The 17,570-nt window shown below is 38.3% G+C and overlaps 1 protein-coding gene across 2 annotated transcripts in view; it reads right to left on the bottom strand.

The window, feature by feature from the left end:
* LOC124615677 (heterogeneous nuclear ribonucleoprotein K) overlaps positions 1 to 17,570 on the bottom strand; it is a 66,854-nt gene that overhangs the window by 28,271 nt on the left and 21,013 nt on the right. The window contains exons 1-2 of one of the 2 annotated variants that reach the window (XM_047143706.1): positions 3,991 to 4,046; positions 3,626 to 3,690 (exon numbers count right to left, since the gene is read on the bottom strand). The gene's annotated coding sequence lies outside the window, so the exon portion shown is untranslated. Of the gene's footprint in view, positions 1 to 3,625; positions 3,691 to 3,990; positions 4,047 to 17,570 lie in introns of those variants that run through there. The other variant, XM_047143705.1, reaches the window with a different exon arrangement.

Raw genomic sequence — 17,570 nt, 5'->3', positions numbered from 1 at the left:
GCAGTAAACATCACAAAAGTTCATCTCCACAACATGATATGTATCCTAGCACAACAGTTACACTGGTGTTTCTTATTAAGTATCCTTATACACTTCCTTCACATGTGTATACAAAACCCATCAGCATCACATCCATATACCTACCAGAAGTACCTTAAATCCTACTGGCAATAAATACTGCAGTGCTATTCAACACACACCCACACCCCAAAATTTTTCAGTAATATCTCTTACAGCTGTGTGTCAAATTGACATTGTTGGCAATAATGGACCAAAATCTGATTTCTTGTTAGCATTCATGTGTTCCCAGCATCACTTGGCAGGTAGCATCTTCTAAAAATACCGTTATTAGTTGTGTACACCTACCAGGACATGCATGATGTGTTCTGTATGGAAGGAATCCTTTGCAGCTGTGTATCTTACATCAATGCACAGTCACCCAGACTGGCATCCAGGAATGTGGCAACATCTACATATGTTATCTTAATATTGCAACTGGTAATAAACTACTGAACTGGGCTGCACAGAAAACCACCTATAACCTCAACAATAAAGTTAAGTATGACTTGTGGCATGACACTTCATATAAAACAGCAAAAAGCTTAAAAATGTAGGCAAAATCCAATAGAACTGAGGATAGCAGCACGATTCAATGATCCTTCAATTTTCAGTGAAGTACCTAGTATATGAGATCAACTACGAAGCAGCCAGACTTGGGTGAATGATTTCTGGATCAAAACCATAAAAATGTAAAATCTGCTGTGGTGAGCCACAGTGAAAAATTTCCTGTTCCAAATAAATGCAGCATGTACATTAACAAATGTGCAGTAACTCCATTTTTACTACAGCATTTCAAATGAAACATTATTGAACAAACACAATGAAAAGTCTTGAAACATGGGAACACATGACTGCTGATCCCTCTAATGTATGAAGTATTTTGTACAAAGTTGGTCAGTGCCTGTTTTTTATGTATCCATTACCCTGCAGTGTTAAATAGCTATGCACAGAACTGAATACACTCAAGTTTCTAATATCTGGAACTACAAGGCTTGCCTACAGCCTCAGCTATTGGCAACCACAATGCAACAAAGGTTACTATCAACCTGGGCAGCATCACTGAAAACTAGTCAATGTGAAAAACAGTTATGGCACTAACATTTTCATTTTCGCTATGAATTTATTTTTATTCTCTCAGAGATCCACTGTTTATGTCCTGTAAGTGGGTACTATATTATGTTGTACAACTGTCCCTGTATCCAACAAACTGTTTTCTCAGATAACTGAAGTTTTTCACCTTCCATCCAATAAACATTCTAGAGCGAATACACAATACCCATCCATAACACACAATCCACGAAGTATCTTAAGCAGAGGTACACATTTCATCTTAATTTAGAATACTCAATTTGGTACTAAAATTTCTGATCTTTAACACTGAAGTCCACTGAAGCAAAAACATTTAAACACAATTCCCTTTAAGTATGGCAGGATTTACATAGATGCTGGATAGTGGTACAATTTTAAATACAACAGGATCTTCGAAGTTAAAAATACCTAATCAGAATGTCAACTCATCATACAACACTACTTCACTTGTGTAATATGCAAAAACTTTACTTCAGGTTCAACCTTCCAGCCAAAACAAAAGCTAACAATGCATTAGGTTGCCAGCAAATTACTCTTACAAGCGATGTGATTGTGCAGCAGGTACGTGCACAAGAACTTTCTCTTTAATGGTATTCAAAAACTATGCCCTTTTTAAGACAATATTTTAAAATCGTCCAGCAAGTCTGATTCACTCGCTAGCGTTCATTATTTTTGCCGATAATGAAGGAGTGAGAACTGGCAAGTGCTTTGCATTATTCCTTCCTAAGCGCAATAAGTGTCTTGACTGCGGCCGATTGTCAAGGGCGAAGGCTGAGTCAGCGGACAAACCAGCTAGAGGAGACGGCGCCAGGTGTGCCGCCCCCTTAGCTCCCCCTCCACTCATTTCCCGCCAATACTAACAGCAGAGGCGACGGCACGGCGCAGAAGTATTGATCAGTCTACGCCACGCGCAGACGCAAATGCGCCAGCCATGAAAAGCATGCTTGCCTACGGGTCGCTGGCACTTGGTAAAATCAAGTAGACAACTACATTCGTTATCAATTGATTACTACAATATGACGCTAGTTAAATATCAAACGCCTGAAATTACCGGCGAGGCAAACAATTATGGTCGCTCGGAAAGCTTTGACGTCCACCGTTACGGTCGTCTTCTACATAAACTATGTGACACGGCGCTGTTCCCAGGTAGTTCGCAGCAAGAACTCGCCACCAGTAAACAATGCCGCATAAGAGATATGTAAGCTTAAAATATGTGATATGAAATTCTTTGTCCAAGGTGCATTGAATGGGTGCAAAATTCAGTAAGGAAACCCGCTGTGATTAAGTAACTAAGTAAAGGGTCGATTCACAGAACTACAGTAAAGCAAACAAACCCGAAATCTACTTTCAGATTAGTATATCGTATCTATGTAAGAAAACCTTCGCTTTTTGGACTTTTTAAAGCCTCACCTTCACACGCCAAACCTGAAGTCTAACACGCTTCTGACGTCCGCATTAAACATCCATTATTCCAGTAACCACATATTTGCGCATGGAAAAAAAAACAGATGAAACGTCATCCTCGCCCAGAATTGTGCTGTGCGAAAATATTTCATTAAAAACTTTACAATTTTAACATTAATGCAGAGCTGTATTTGTCCATCAGGGAAGTCGCAAATAAGAGACGGCTTAACGGTGTCCAGTCACTGAAAACTAACGCCAGTACAAGTATCAAATACCTGAATATGTTTGGTTAATAATCTAAGTTGCAGTGTCTTGCAATCTAGTTGGAACGGGATGATGAGGCACTTAACGTCAGGATTCTCATACAGCAAAATTAAGGTTCATGTGTGCTGTCTGAACGATAACTCTTATCCTCAGACCATTAGCGTTCAGTAGACTACCGCCACTGCACTGGCAGACTGCGCGCGCTGACCCTCGCTGTATGCGGCCTAACCGCAGTCGATACCGACGAGGAGAGAAACTGAGGTACTCTTCCAACATTTACGTACATAAATTCGACTGTTGCGTGAGCAACTAAGTTTAGAGGTTTCACAATGCGCAAGTTGCGGACAGTACTGTTCCTCATGCCATAGTTGACAAATTATTCCACTACAAATTATGTAAAACTTAACAGGTTTAATCAGCTTTCTAGTTTTTATTTTAAAATATACAGGGCTAAAACTTCGAGCATGAGCTTCACAATCAAGGGCGTATATGCGAACAGACTTATGTCCAAGCATTTATATGGTATGGAACTTCTTTCGCATTTGTGACCAGATAGGAAAGAATTTCGTGGTTAAATGACTGTGCAAATGAAATTTTAACGCGCAGCAGAAGCCTGGCAAACAATGCACAAAACAGTTAAAATGACTGAGGGCAATCTGCAAAGTATCCATTCATGAATAGAAATGAAGCTTCCGAAACTAAACTGCATTTACTACTTTGTCTTTAGTTTCGAAGTATTAAAGTTGTGAGTGCAGAGATCTGATGGGAACATTCAAGCAAACTTTGAATGCACTCTAACGTAACTTACCAACTTACTCCGTTGTAAAGTAACAGCAGGAATGAATCGTCTTGCCGAAGGTCGAAGATCTGAATCTGCAACAATGAAACTTTGCATTAAATGGATCTTTTAAACATTCCGTTGAGAAGTCAACTCATTTATCTAATGACTAGCAGATTAGGAAGGGTCTAAAACTCAGCAATGGTATCACCATGATATTCTCATAGTGGAATAGCCAACAATTCACAATTCGATCCGTATCAAGCGTCTGTGTCAACAAATTTTTTTCTTCCCAGAATACTGTACTGGAATTTTAGTTCATGAAATAACTACAGCTTTCCTTCAGTGCCAAAGACGAAGGTATCTTTGCCTGTGACTGCGTCCCAGAAACTCACCTGAGGATCATCGTCATCAGTGCACACTACAGTAGGATATGTTCCTGATCCATCGCACACCTCAAACAACGACTCCCACCTGCAGAATGCTCTGCCGGCGAGTGTGCTGCCACAATCCACCTCCACAGCAACACGCAGCACTCTTATTGGTCGAACCGGCGACTTTCCAGCTCCTGATAGGCCGAGGTACAACCACTTTCAGAGCGGAGTGGTGGGGAACGTCGTCTCATAGGATTGATTGTTTAGCGGGCTGTGCTCTATATACGCCACAGTTTCCATGGTAACGAGTTGGGGTGGGATTCCAAACAAAGTCTGGAACGGCCCATATAGTTACCACAAACAAGAAATAAGAACTTCGACACCAAATTTCACTCTCACTCCAGTTCCATTCTATTATACAAAAAGCACCATATCCGTTCGACGTTTAACTTTTCTCACAAAAGTTAAAGATTTTGGGCAATGTACGCAAAAAAATCGAAAGGATTACGCTTTACTGGAGACAGCGAACCGTGGCCCCAGCTTTTAACTCGCAACTCACATGCTTCAAACTGACAGCCAGAACGCGTCAACACTTCAGATGTGTTTTGTTACTCTAAATAGCTTTCCAACTTCTGCATTCTGGAATCACCAAAGCCACTAAACGCGAAACCCTACATACGTCACACTAAATCTGTGCGAGGGCACTGTAGTGAAATGTAAAATGTATTCGCAGATGGGAGAGAGAACCTCTTGTGCCCCATGTATCTAGCAGCATGCTTGAAGTTTTTTCGCTTCAGTTGCAAAGTCCGTAGCTATTTTCTTTGTCTGTAGCTATTTTCTTTAGCTTCGGTTAGGTTGGTTAACAGGCAAACTTGTTTCCAAGTTCATATATCTGTAGTAAATGGGCGACTGCACATTTCAGTACTGTTGCGTATCGTTGAAGTCTCGTTATACACTATGCAGAAATATTTACTCTCAAAATATTCGAATGTTTTTACCTCAAAGAGCAAAGAATGGCATTGCTCTGTAGAAAAGCGTAACTACTGTAATGTTAGCACGTTGAGTGCTGCAATCTATCTATATTCAACCTATTAATACTACCACATTCGATTTTATGCTAATACTGTACTTTTTCTCCAAATAGGCTCCAGACATGTCTTTGTGGCTGTAAAATCCGAAATCCGATCTTGTTTTGCAAACGACATTTAACGCGTTCGTAACAATGGGGCACCTCATGCTAAGGCTGAAAGCAACCACGTCAGGAAAATATTCAAAATTATTTTTTAATGACTCATATGGCAAATTGCCTGTTGAGTGCTGTGTCTGGCTCTTCAGCCGACGTCTGGCACAGAGGGTGGAGTTATGATAATGCCAGCCACTCGTGCTGGCACATCACATCAGAAAAATCGCCGAACACACAGTACTGAGCAGCCATGAAAGCCTAAATAGTTTCTCAAATACAGAAGCGATTTCCTGCAAACAGCAGCGTATCCCATCCCCAGAAGCTAGTATTACACCACAGATTTCTATTTTCATTAACATTAATAAATGCTCAGGCCAAATTCATACTTCACCATACAAGTAAATACCACTGGGCCATTTTCACAAGTTCAGCAAACTGACTCTTGTTCAAACGGTATATAATTTCTTTACCTTAGCGTGTTTTGACAATTATGGGTGATGGACTGATGGAATTGAGTTTTTTATTCATCAGAACATCTAGGGGAATATTTATTTACTATTACCACAGCTCAGATATAAATGCAAACTATCACTTTCATCTTTAAGTGACAAAACAGATTCTACATACAAAGTGAAGCGTGATTTCTCTCAGAACAATTGTAAGAAACTTTGGATCTATTTGATGACTATTTCTATACAGCATGATACTTACACTGTAAGAGAATGAGTAGCACACAGTGTGACATTTCACACCTTATATAGCTTAAAGAATTTAAATTACCAAACAGACTGCACATGTATGAAGTTCTTCCCATTAAAATGCTTTAGCTTATATCCACTATGAAACAGAAGATTTGATTCTTAACTACATTTGATTTTTCCTGTAAAATCTGAAAAATTTAATTCATAATAAAGCTCCCAGATTGTTTCCAGTATTATCTTTCAATAAGGATAAGGGCATGCTCGAAGAGTAAATGTTACACTTACTGCCTGGAGCATATTACCATACTATGTTCCAAACGGCTCGAAACTTTTACAATCGCCTAAGGCCGAATTAGAGCTTTCTACATGGGGAAGTAAACAGTCAATTTTAAAAAAATACATCGACAACTATGAAGCGCATTTCATCGTTCCTTTATGTATCGACATACGACAATCTTAAGACTACGACCTGGTTTTTGTAGCCCTGGGAAAGTCTAAAGTGCTTTCGTCTAGCAGACGTGGGCAAACCGCTAGGCTTTTTTGATGCGCTTGGGCCGCCACTGTGGCGCCGGTGGCCAGGGTCGGGTGTCACGCGAGCCGTGCTCCACATCGATCCGGCATGCCAAGCAAACAGGCTTCGTCTCCGCCTTATCCTGTGTCCATACCAGTCAAGCAAATCTACGCTCTCCGAATCAAATGGCGGCATCAAATACTGGAGGCAATTTGAAGATTTCGGAGAAAGGCCTACTCAAAATTGAAGTTCCACTGCCAACTATGATAAGCAGCAGAAGAACTTAAGTCAATTCGGATGTGTTTCATATCAAAATATCCATGGCTTATTAATGGACCTACCAAATCTAAATTCTATGAACAAAAGCCTTGTAAAAATTAAGTCGCCCACTTTCCTGAAGTACAGCTACATTTTAAGTAACTATCAAAGTCCACCTCATACTCAGGGAACAATCTCTCTAGCATAACTGATGTGTGCATGAAATGTAATTTACTTAGTCTTGTTTTCGATCATGAACACACATTTCTTTTCTGTAACTGAAGAAAATGCTATAGAAATGGAGAACTGCAAAGGATACACAACCATTTGGATTGAATTCCTGTCGAAACTACGGGATTTGGCAAGGCATTTTGTAGAAACTATGTGGCACATCGACTTTGTAATGGCCTCACAGGCAGCTCTGGGAAAGTCGTCCAATGTCTAATAACTGGGCAACTTCCTTTGACAGGGAGGAGGATCATTAATTAGTGAGTACTCGAGCGAAGGAATATTCTGGACGTGCGCCGCTAGGAAGCGACAACAGTCTGTCGCCATGGCAACAGGGCAAACTCAGCCGTCACGCACGCAAACAACCGTTAGTTCGAAAAACGCTACACACTGCCTAACTACACGCACAATCAATAAGAACGCCTTCTACGCCACAATTCATTGATCGTACGGTCTTATTCGAACATCTGCCTTCCACACCCAAAGCGAAGAGTCAAAAACCTATGTTCAGAAATTCACGTGGGAGACCATTATGAAAATATTTTAGTGAAGTGTTTAATATGTATTTGGAATTTTTATTCCAGCATGTTTATCTTATTTGATCATGTTTGCTTATATTATAATGAATTACTTTATTAACTTTGAACAAATACCACAGTTACAAAAGTGCAATCAATATTGAAAGACGCTGCACAAAGATTGGTAACACAAATACCCAGACGTGTTTCAAAAGCCCTTAGAAAATATTTATTGTTCGTTCCATGAACCTCTATGAAGAGTCACGGCGCGGAGGTTGACGGGCATGGTTGTTTCGATGTGTGTATAACTTTAGACCGACATTCACTGAACATAAACTCCAATTTAACTAGACATATTTCTATAATCTAACTCCGCCATTATGCTTTTGTTTACGAATCTGTATCTCACTGAGTACACTGTCTACTAATTTTGGTTACGTAGGTTGGATGCGCTGGAAAAGTTGTCGCTACCGAGCGAGACTATTCAGACCAGACACTATCAGCCACTTCAAGCGCACACACTGCACACGCACAGTAGCGGCGTTGTTACTGTAGCTTGTCTTGGACTGAAAATTATGTTTACTTTAAAGATAATGTTTATGGAATTTAGTTGCCTGTGCGAGCTAGGGCCGAGAGAACAAAAAACACGATGAAGTGGTTCGAGTCGATAGCGTTGGTTCAAAGAGAATAGAGCGATGGAGGTATGGGTCAGTTCTTAAACACTGATGTAATTAGCCAATGAGTGTGTATTCTTTTTGGGGATTTAAGATAATACTTTCTGTAACGTCTCTGCAAATAGTATTTTATGTTCAAAGACAAAACTATTTTGCAAATACGGACGTAATTACGTCTTTCTGAACTGCTGCTGGTGTTGGTGGTGATATTAATTTCGTATCTCGTACACTTTCCAAAGAGGAGCCTTCGTGGCGAGGAAAACACACGCACATCACAAGGCTCCATCTCGGGTACTTTTCAGAATAACTGTTTTAATACCTATCTAATCCCATCTACTAATCAAACACAGTGGAACACGCCTTGATTGCGGAAATTTAGTTTCACATAACCTATCTTTCATTAGATGGTCTTCTCTGTCTTAGCATGCAGCAAAGAATTTCCACGGTCCTCTACCACCCACTATATCTACACCTTCAATTATCAGAACTACGACTTCCATTTCCGTCTGCATTAGAAATCTTCCAATGCCTATGTGACATACAGGACAAGTGTCCACACCAACTGTAAACTTCATTTCAGATAGGGGATTCTTTATTACCAACATCTAGTTTATCAAAAGCACCGCGGACCTTATTTTCTTAGCTGTCCGTCCAGTCTTCCATTGTCCTAAATACGAAAGTTTGCGGTTTATGACTTAGCTGTCACGTTTTATATATTTCCTATGTGTGTGTTCACTTTAGCCTTATTTTTGAAATACTTAGCAAACTTGTGCTACTACAACAATCATAGCTAAACTAAGAAATATGACGTGACATGATATAAAAATTCAGTGTCCTTAACAGAATGTTACAGGACAAAGAGCGTAATGAAGCAGAATTTTGGAATTACGTGGCCTCTTGAAGCAATGGGACATTCCGAAGCTGAATAATAGAATAGGAAGGGCCGAGCTTTGTCGTAGCAACTGTCTCCACAGCAACGGTTTTGTTTGCAGCTACAGCGTGACAGCACCACTTGGCAACGTCTCCTACACCTAAATTTTATCGATTTCTTGGCCGACATTTAACACTCACGAAAACCATATAATTCAATTTTTAATCCCCGACGAAAAAATTTAACACAAGAGCGGCCATTATCACACTCCTCGTTAAAACATACTTTCTGCTAAAAATGATTTTTCCGAACTGTGTTATTTGACGTCATTACCAACGACGCAAAGGAACTTCGCACTAAATGGTCATGATGATCTATTCCTCCATTGTCTTAAAATTTATTGGTAAGACTTTTGTATGCTTCACTCATTTTCCAAGTTTGAATTCTAGCACCCCAAAACTATTTCCATATGTATGGGGTGGGGGGGGGGGGGGGGGTTAAACGAAATATAACGCCAGTATTCTTCACTCTACTGCTGTAGTAGTAGATATTTGTTGCATCCTAAGAACAATTCTTTGGTAAAGAATGTCCCATTACACAGAGGATGACCATGTTTAGTCAGTCCTAATTGGTCCATCTGAGTCAAAATAGTACTTCACTTTTGCTTGAACTGAAAGGAACACAATTGAAATTCCTATCAGACCCACCAAATTTACTTTTTCAATTTCTCTGTCAATTCAGAAAAATGCCAGGTGGTTCCCTATGATACATAAAGCCTATTTCATGTAAGAGCATTATGTTAAGATCAACTAATAAAACATTCACATTATCAATTTTGTAAACTGGTGCCATCTTCCCATGGCAATCATTTTTCAAACCAGTGATGGGAATGTAGCTGTTACGCAATCTTGACACAATCTATAATAATTATTCTATTCAAATAGCACAAGCTATGATAAAGTAAGAAGCTAATATTGACATTATGGATGAGCCTCTCTTCTTCATTCATAATACAATAACTTTCCAAACAGTAACATTTCTTTACATCTCCCCTCCATTTATCTGAATACCTCTTAGTCACATTGCTTCACATAGATTAACACAAGAATCTGTGACCCGACCACATGTCAAAAGCAAGGAACTCCTAACCTCCACATAGCAGAAAGTAGGCAGACTGCTATGGTAGGAATAAAATAACTGATGAACAGTTCAGTTTATCTTGTGGTGAAAGAACTCATCTTAGCAGCAGTTAACTGCTCCTGAAGGCAGAAAATGGATATAATCAATGACCTAAGAGAATCTTAAAACTAATATTTGTGATACCTAAGAGAATCTTAAAACTAATATTTGTGATTCATAAAAACCACCACCTCCCAATTCGTTCACAGAAAATGTCTGAAGCATGCACAGTTCTACAATCTGGCTTCCATATATATATATCAAATGATGAAAAATAATTTACTGGCATAAAAGTGGAATGCTACAACGAACAGAACAGGATACGTGGAAATTTTACAGGAATTTAACATAAGCATCCTTGGACTCAACAAAATGATGGGAAAGAGAATGACAAAGACAAGACAGTCATGAAAGAAATTACAGAAGACAATTATGGAAATACACCCGTTTAAAGGCCTGTAAGGGAGTGTTGGCAATGAAATTAAAGATCTGTCAACATGCTGCTGATAGAACTGCTGAAGAGTTTCTCAGCAGCTGATTAAATGAAGATTTATGAACAAAAACAAAAGAACAAAATGAAAGCACAGGTGATTAATGTTACAACATGGTTGAAACAGCATTACTGACTCACAAAATGAGAAACTGTGACAAGATGCAGCTTCAGAAAGGCAAATAGTGCCAAAAAAAACCGTGCACAATCATTGCTCCCAAACAGAGACTGCACATCAATCTTTACCCCACAGAATTGGTGTTAGAAAATACCCTATGTGCAAAACTACAGACATCTTCCAGAAAGCAAGCAATAATTTGTGTGTGGTTTATGTATGGACAAGAATGTTAAATGGAATAGCTCATATCTACAAAGAAAGCATCTTCCTAACAAGGGAAGATATTACAAGCAGGATTAACATGCAACCATTAAGTGTCAACTTCCAACAATCTGTAAAAAGCTGTACATTCAACAAAATGCAGATGGATTGCAATTATGAATGTAGAAAATGCAACCAGAATACTGAAGAAACTTTATACACTACACTTTTCCACCCTTCTCTGGAGTACTGCTATGCAATGTGGGATCAGTCAGGATTGACAGAAGACGTCAAAAACATTCCAAGGAGGGCCAATAGTTTTGTTTATCACAAAATTGAAATGTTGACCATTAAAAAAGGCTTTTCTGGTAGGTTCTCATGAAACATCTAACACCAACTTAAACCACCCCCACTCCAATTGAAAATATTTTGTTTGCAGCCACTTACATAGGGAGAAATGATAAAATACAGTAAATCAGAACTCACACTGAAAGATTCAAGTGTTCCATTTTTCTCTGTATACTGTTCGAGAATGGAATAGTAGAAAAATAGATTTAAGGCCATTCAATGACACCTCTACCAAACAAATGTGAACTGTAGAGTAATCATGTGAATGTAGATGAAATTCTACTGAGCATTAGTCCATATGCTGAAAATAATGGAAGTGAATTTTCTTTAATATCACAATGCTAGTAAGGAGCACATGAAAATGAAACACCAGTAAAATACAGGAAGTTGAGATGATACAAGAAAGCTAGGAAGGAATTTATCACAGGACATGCAAAAATTGCAGAAATGGAAGAATGTGAAACTACAGACATGATTGTGCCAGCCACACAAAAACTAAGAACTAAAACAAGTACACCAATTAACCAGACATAAATAAACCAAGAGGGGAAAATCAATTATTCAGGTACATTAACATGATAAAACATATTTCATTTTGTAGAAGAAACAAGTCCTTATTACAAGAATGAGTGCAGTGGATGAGGGGGAAAGAACATGTGAGGCACACTTTACACAAAAATATGACAAGCTGAGAGAAATAAGATTTCAGAAAAAGTGGTGATAGGATTACATGGTAGGCACTGATAGCTTTAGCATATTAAAAAAGTAACTAAAATAGGACTAAGGCAGTCCTAGTCTTCAGCCTCAAGAAGACAAATACAATGCAGTACAACAATGAGGTAAACTCACTGTGACAGCCATTGCTCACAATATTGAGTCAAATGAGAAACAACTTTTCAGGGGCTCAAATTTGTTTTCAGAACCTGTAATCAGAACTTTTGGTGTGCAAGACAGTTGACAAAGACATAATTATAAGGACAAGAAATAAATTTGAGTGAAACATAACATGATATTTTAAATACTACAAGCCTAGAAACACTCAAGGCTAATGACAGAGGCCCAAGTTTTTGTAAAATGGGAAAGTTGGCTTTGTGGGGGGGGGGGGGGGGGGAGGACTTTTCAATGAGCAATAAGAATGTATCCTAGGAATGGTCTAAAAAAGCATGTAAACTAACAAACTTTTGCAAGTTCCATCTACGCTAAGTACCTTCTATAAGTTAATGAAAATGTTGTCTTTAAACTTGCCACGAGTTCTCACCCAAACTGCCAGTTGCCAGAAGTTTTGCTCAAACTTTGAGATGATTTGTGTGTAAATGTCTGTGGAAAAGAAGATATGAATTTAAGCATGTAAAAATATACTTGCTCAGTCAGGCAAGTGCAACAGACTCAACTGATGACTGCTCCATCAGAACAGTAGAGGTGTCTAAATTTTAGCCAATTTTTGATCTTACATGCATTACATCTGCAATAGAGACTGCTTGCAAAAATCAAGGAGCTATTTAAATGCCACCTCTTTATGGTCTACCTTGCAGCATTTTTGTATCCTATTTTCAAATGCATTACATTTGCAATAAAAGTAATACTGTTTGCAGAAGTCGCAGAATTACAAATTGATCCCTTGGCAATAGGGCTTAGAATTTTTGTATCCTGGTTGCTAATATTTTATTATACAATGGACAAATTTAAGAACTTCAAAGTTTTTAATCTGAGGTCCTCAGATTTTAATTCACTGAAGAATGTTTTTTTGATTAATACATCACTATTTCTTCACCCAAACATTTCTTTTTTCTCAACTTTTTCATCTGTTTTCCTAATAAACAATGGCAGCTGCCCTCATTATTAGCACAGCACTTAACATCCACTAGCCTAGCTTATGGCTCATCTAGTGGAAACACTTCTGCATGTACTTGCAGCAACTTACAGACATTAACTTGTCCTAGCAACTTGCAGACAAACCTGCTGAAGTTTATGTTCTAATATAAACAGCTCAACAAGCACTTACAAAAGTTTTACTTGTGGACATGCCGTAACATACTTCTAAACATTCTTTATAATGTTTTTCCCACTGGTCTTCGCAACAACTCATTATGCAATATTTTAGTTGCTGATATGAACTGGGTAACTTTCAAATTTATTGCATTCGAAAATGCTAAATTTGTAAACTGAAAACATGTTTGCCAAATGCAACCTTTCCAGTGGTTAGGAGTATAAAGAATACAAAATTTCCAACTGCCAACATTATTCTTTGAAACTATTCAAAAAATGTGAATGCTGTATTTATTATACACCATGGAAAGAGAAAGTTGTTTCAAAATGGTACACTGATCACAGAAGTACAAAAGTTTAACAAAGCAATATTTGTTGCAAAATTTTATATGGGCCAGAAACTGGCAGTAAAGAACAAGAGGATTAGTAATAAACTAAAGGAAACCACAATCACAGTTGCCACATTTCCCCAAGGGTCATTCCACATCAAATGGACCAATATTAAAAAGTGTCTCCACTCTACCATCTTCCAATATTATGAAACTTTGTGTGAAGGTTCTGTACAGTCTTTGGTTATATACCAAATTTCAGTCCAGTATTTTCAGTGGTTAATTCTTAAGGGATTTGAAAGAGGCTACTCACCTCCACATCACTTATGAAGGTGCAAATATGCCAAGTTTGGTAGGCTTTAACTCTAGCAAGTCTGGTGGTACAATTTATGTTGCACCAAAGTTGTATAGTGGTACATTATTTGTACCACCATTCTGGATGCATAGAACTGTTCCTTGTGGCAGATAAACTACTAGCAGGGCATGTTCTTAGATGTATGCACCAGATGGCAGTAGTTACTGGGTTCTTGCAACAGCAGTAGTACTTCATATATCTACACCAGGTGAACTCAAGAACACACTGAAGACATCGTTGATGTAACATTGTTATTTGTTAGCTGCTGAGGGAAGTTTCCAACAAATTTTCATCTGTAATTTATAACTACATTTGTTTATTAGTTTGTGTTGGTCAGACTAATGAGAAATTATTAAAATTGTAGATTCATCAGTTCAAAATATGTACCACCATACATCAACTTCCACTTTTCAGTAATAACGAGGGGGCCACAGAAAGCCAAGTCTGAAATTTTGAAAGCCCCTGCAGAGTATACATCTGATATCATTTGATACTCTAGACAGTGGTGACAGCAGTGACAGTTCTTATTGTCTGGTCCCAGCTACAGATAATGTTCTCTTTGATTCTGATACATCAAGTGATTCTGAGGATGAGTGCCCAGCTTCCATTTCAGTGATTACACCAAACCAAATGCATCAGACTCATCTGAGATTGCTGATGTTCAATCTAAGACTGAACATAATTGGAGCAAAACAATGCCCTGATGATGCCCCTGCATTTATTTCCCAGTGTGATTTTATTGTGGAGTTTAGTACACCATTACCACCTCAGTTATTTGGAGTTCTGCTTTCAGGTGATATGATGGAGTTAATTTTGTTTCAGGCAAACTTGTATGCTCAACAGTCATCTTGACTTTTGGTAGTTTCTTATGTAACAGCATCCTTGGAAAACTTAAAAACTCTCAGAGATAAATATCTTGGACATAAAACCACTTCCTAGTTACAGAGGTAACTGGAGTTCAGGTGTTTATGTACATGACAGTTACACAAGTCAACCACTGTCAAGGAGGTGTTTCAAGTGGTCTCACCAACTTACATTTGAATGCAACAGTAAAATGCCACAAGGACACTCCAACTATGATAAACTTTATAAGTTGCATCCTTTCCTAATAAAAATTGCACAACTTTTAGAAAGCACTAAATCCAAATGAATGTATGGCAGTGGACAAAGCCATGATTAAATTTAAAGGAATATCTTTTCTTAAAACAGTGCTTGCCAAGGAAGCCTATCAGGAGGCTACAAACTGTGGGAACTAGCAGGCAAATCTGGCTATGCCTGGAAACTTAAAATTGACAGTGGAAAGGGCCTTAGATAACCAATTATTGACTCCATGATTTATTCAAATTTTTTGATGGTAATATTGCAGTGTAAATCCAGATGTACCAAGAGAAATTTAAAAATCCATCCCAATCAAGAAACAACAGTTTACCATGGGACATACAATATCTGCAACAAGAGAGAATCAATTGTAATCAGCTCAGAGTAAGCAGTTTCCAATGATGCTACAGTATTCACAGAGTAAGTGTTTCCAATGATGCTGCAGCACACACAGTTAACATCTTCGAAGTAAATGAAATTCCAGCAGTCTCGATTCCAAGTTTACAACAAGGACAGTATGTTTCTTGTATGTATGGCAATTTTTGGTAGGTTGGAAACTTGTGACATTTCACATTAAGAAGATGTCCTCAGCTTTATGGACCCACGCAGTTCTGCTTGTTCCTGCCACTGGCCAACTGCTGCAGACACCTGCTGGATTCCTGACAAGGGAACCTCCCCATCGCACCCCCCTCAGATTTAGTTATAAGTTGGCACAGTGGATAGGCCTTGATAAACTGAACACAGATGAATTGAGAAAACCGGAAGAAGTTGTGTGTAACTGTGAAAAAATAAACAAAATATACAAACTGAGTAGTTCATGGGCAACATAGGCAACATCATGGACACTGTCAACTAAGGAGCGCCGTGGTCTCATGGTAGCGTGAGCAGTTGCAGAAGGAGAGGTCCTTGGTTCAAGTCTTCCTCGAGTGAAAATTTTACTTTCTTTATTTTTGCATAGTTATTATCTGTCCGTTTGTTCACTGACGTCTCTGTTCACTGTAATAAGTTTAGTGTGTGTTTTGCGACCACATCGTAAAACCGTGCGATTAGTAGACGGAAGGACGTGCCTCTCCAATGGGAACCGACAAGATTTGATCGCAAGGTCATAGGTCAACCGATTCCTCCACAGCAAAAAACATCTGATATATTCTATACAACACTGGTGACGGCATGTGCGTCACATGACAGGAATATGTTGTCGACCCACCTAACTTGTACACTTGGCGAATGGGTAAAAAGATTCTTCTACCTTGCCCGATTTAGGTTTTCTTGTGAATGTGATAATCACTCCCAAAAAGTGATGAAAACATAAGAGTTTGTCACATAAACTGAAAATAAAAAATTAAACTTTTCACTCAATGGAAGATCTGAATCAAGGACCTTTCGTTCCGCAGCTGATCACGTTACCACGAGACCACGGCGCTCCTCCGTTTCCAGTGTCCTTGATGTTGCTTATCTTGCCATGAACTACTCAGTTTGTATATTTTGCTTATTTTTTCACAGTTCCACACAACTTCTTCCTGTTTTCTCAATTGATCTGTGTTCAGTTTATCAAGGCCTATCCACTGTGCCAACTTATAACTAAATCTGAGGGGGGTGCAATGGGGAGGTTCCCTTGTGAGTAACATCTTCACGATTTTAGAAGCACTATTTGCATCACCAGGGAAACAATACAGATATCCATAATCTTTCCTCGACAATTTTAGAGTTTTTAACCAAAAATGGAACTGACTTCAGTATTTTTGTTCTGAAAATTTGCTGCGTTTTGTACATTACTTGTTTTTATACCATGTGTTAAATTAATGTTTGAAACTGATGTAGACTAACAAAAAATTATGATACTTAATGAGCAAAATGTTTCACTTTTCAATCTTATCGAAGTGTTAAAATTATAACTTTTAAAATGTATTATTACTTGTCAAAATGAAAGATACTTAAATTAAACAATATTGCTTAAAGCACACTTACCAGCTGTGTGCAAGAAAAAAATGATGAAGATATTGCCCCCAAAACTACCCTAAAATTTGCAAGTAGAAAATTTTGGCCAACTTTGCAGATATGTTCATCTAGGTCTCCAATTTTAATTAAATCTGGTCAATATAGACATCACAGATATGAATACCCATCTTGAGTTTTGGTACGATTTGTTCCTACAAAAAGTAGCAATAGTTAAAACCATGGCTCTCAATAGTGTAACAAACTTTTTAGCCACTTTAGATGCTTGTATCTATATTTAGGTATGACTAAATCCGTATTTTTCACTGTGGTGTGATTCAGCATAAAAGTTGTCTGTGTATATTAAAGCAAATGACCAAATGTTTGCTAGAACTTTAAAAAAAAGCGTAACAAACTTAGCACATTTTCACCTTGAGATGTGATTCAAAGGTGACAGCCCCTTTTTGAAAGCCCCTAAGAATTCAATCACTGAGGATACTGAACTGAAATTTGGTATGTAATCACCAAGAACATATGGGAACATCCACACCAAATTTCATTAGATTTGGAGATGGATGAGTGAGAACCACTTTTCCCTTTGACTTGGAATGACCCAAG

Source organism: Schistocerca americana, chromosome 5 (assembly GCF_021461395.2).
Source record: "Schistocerca americana isolate TAMUIC-IGC-003095 chromosome 5, iqSchAmer2.1, whole genome shotgun sequence".
Taxonomy (NCBI): domain Eukaryota; kingdom Metazoa; phylum Arthropoda; class Insecta; order Orthoptera; family Acrididae; genus Schistocerca; species Schistocerca americana.
The sequence above is the reverse complement of the archived record's forward strand: the minus strand, read 5'-3'. Positions and strand labels throughout refer to the sequence as shown.